Below are 3,065 nucleotides of genomic sequence, written 5' to 3'. Positions count from 1 at the left end.
ATAATACATAATATGTATACTCTATAACACGTAGGTAACATGAAGTATATACAAACATATAAGAAACAGAAATGTGAGCTGATATCAAGAACATTATTAGTGAATGGAAATAAATTCTACACACGCCATTGTTGGAAACAGTAGAGATGACTTCATAATGATTCACAATTATTGACAGTGTGTGTAAGCAAAATAGTATGATAAGTATAAAGATGAACACTTTCAGAATAGAAATAAACTGTATAACAAGAATTAAGTAAAACTTTTATAGGTAAATAACTCATTATCTGAAATTAAAAATTTAATAAGTGTGATCAAATAATTAGATTGGAAGGAATATATTCATGAGCTAGAATGCAGATCAATAGAAATGATAAAATCTAAAGAATATGAAGAAAATTGTTGAAATTTATAGGAGCCTCAAAAGATTTGAGGACAGAGTTAACATACTCAGAATACACAAAATAATACCAAAAGAAACCAAAAAGAGAACAAGAAAAATGTATGAATCAATTTGGATGGTGAATGTTTTCTTACCATGATTAAATACATTCTATGAAAGCCATTCTCTCACTCCTTACTGAAAGAAGTGAATATTTTCTTCCTTCACATTTTCTCTTGGAGATAATTTGAATGATAAAACACATCATTACTTGATGCCCTATTACTTACCCTGGTTAAATATGGCATTATATTTGTATTTAAACATATATGTATTACTGGTTTGTGATTGTTAAACAAAATTAACAAGGAGTAGGAAGCATGGCTCAGTTGGTAAAGTCAATGATCAATGATCAAAAGTCAATGATCAAAAGTGTCAAGTACTGAGTTCTAGTTCCAGTCAAGCCTTTAAAAAACAGAAAGAAAAAGAAACAAAACAAAACAAAACAAACAAAAATAGGAAAAGAAAAGAACATGAAGCCAGGAACAGGTGGTGCATGATGCTTATCTTGACTAGTCAGGAACTTGAGATCTGAGGATCGTGATTCAGAGCCAGGACAGACAGGTAATTCATTGTGAGTTTTTTTTTTAATCTTACCTTTATTTATTTATTTGTTATAATATTCTTTTTTTGTCTTTAAGTAGTTGGGCAAATGTGAACAAATTGTTACCACTTAACAAGGCAGTTTATGAATACAAGATATATTGATCAATGCCTTTCTTTGCAACACTCTCACCTAGTCCTCCCCAATTTTCCACTCCCTCACTCTTGCTAATTTGTAGACTAAAAGGCCAGAAATGGAGCTGTGGCCCAAGTGGCAGAATAGCCTTGAGGATAAGAAACTCAGAGACAGTACCCCAACCCCTGAGTTCCAACCCCAGTGTTGGAAAAAGAAAACTCAAACCAAACAAATATATAAAAAATGAGACATTTTCTAAAACTCTATAAAATTATTATGAAATATTTGCAGTTGAATGAAAATTTGCAAAACATAATCATCCATACCTCTACATGTATTTCATTTCTAAGCAAAAGGTTCAACTGAGATAATACCTTATATTTAAATAAATTTACTAATACTATTTACTAATACTAATCATGTTTAGCTTAAATTTTATAGAAAATATTAGAGTTGAGAATATTTGGAAGATGCATATACTTATATCTATGACAAAAGTATGGTAACTGTAATATGCTAACATTCAAGAATTATTTTAAATGTTTTTTAATTTTTTTATTGTGAAAATACTGTTCAGAGGAGTTACAGTTACATGAACAATGTAATGAGTACATTTCTTATCAAGCATTGTTGCCTCAAAAGGGTTTTTTTCTATTTTAATTCAGGAGCAGTCATTCATATATTTAAGGCACAAAACATATATTTTGAACTGTTGTTAAAGTTTGAAACATATTTGACATCATAAAATGTTTCATATTGTAAGGAGATGGAAAGCATGAGCTAACAGATTAGACCTAAGGAGAAACCGGGAGCTTAATACAACTGTAAGAAAGCCATGCACTCCTGAAAACACATAATAATGAATTTGGGGGAGGTATATAAAAAGCAACCAAGAAATCATCTTATAAATATGTTGGAAACAATCGCAAGAAAGAAAGAAAAAACACTTGAATCCTTATCTTGGGGATCACATCACCTAACATCAACTTGTCTGACAGTATGGGGGTAGGGGACTGGAGAGGGAAGGGGATGGTATGGGGAAACAAAGGAGGAGGCTACAATGCTTGATAAGAAATGTATTCACTATCTTGCCCTTGTAATTGTAACCCCTCTGTATGGTATTTTCACAATAAAAAATAAATTAATTAATAAATTTTGAAATTAAGCTAAACTTAAAACACAGAAGCATTACACATCTTTTGATAGATTATTCCCAATGTGTTGTAAATGACTCATACTATCTTCATGATTCATATCTAAACAAGACACTTGAAATTGAAGAAATTATGGTGCTTTTCTGGAAAAAAACAAATTCTTAGGGATTCAGAGGTAGACAATAATCTATAACTAAATAAGTCATATTTTAATCAAATATGAGTTAAATCTACATCACAGTAGATTAAATTTTCTTAAAATATATCCTGATCTAGGTTTTCCTACTTTGTAAGCATTCATTTTGAGAAGAACCTTATGGAAATATGAGGTCAAACATTTGTACATGAACAAATTATTGTACAAAGAACAAAGTATTTTTTTAAAGAGGACTTACATAGTATCTTTGGAAGTCTAAATCCCTAGCAAAAAACTATTTTTTAACCAGATCATTGCAAGTATTCATGAGTTGAAAGTTAAATAATCAAATTCAAATATCCTTTGTCAGAAGGTTGATTTTGAAAAAAGAGTGAAGTCATTTTGTAGGTGTAATGCAAGCATAAATAACTATTAAAGATTCTCCCCTACTGTGAAATGGGAGCAGGATATTAAACTTCTTAATTCATTATTGATTGAATTGACAAAATTTAATTTCTAATCCATACCAATCACCAATTTTCATTCTTTTAAAAATAAATGAGGATCTTTACAACCATCTGACAGTGTTCCTTATGGATTATTAATTATTTTCTCCTATCTCTCTGAAAGACATCACATTGGAAAAAGTTGTAT

Source organism: Dipodomys spectabilis, unplaced genomic scaffold (assembly GCF_019054845.1).
Source record: "Dipodomys spectabilis isolate Male_0828 unplaced genomic scaffold, ASM1905484v1 ptg000095l, whole genome shotgun sequence".
NCBI classification, from domain to species: Eukaryota; Metazoa; Chordata; class Mammalia; order Rodentia; family Heteromyidae; genus Dipodomys; species Dipodomys spectabilis.
This window is presented reverse-complemented; position numbering follows the sequence as displayed.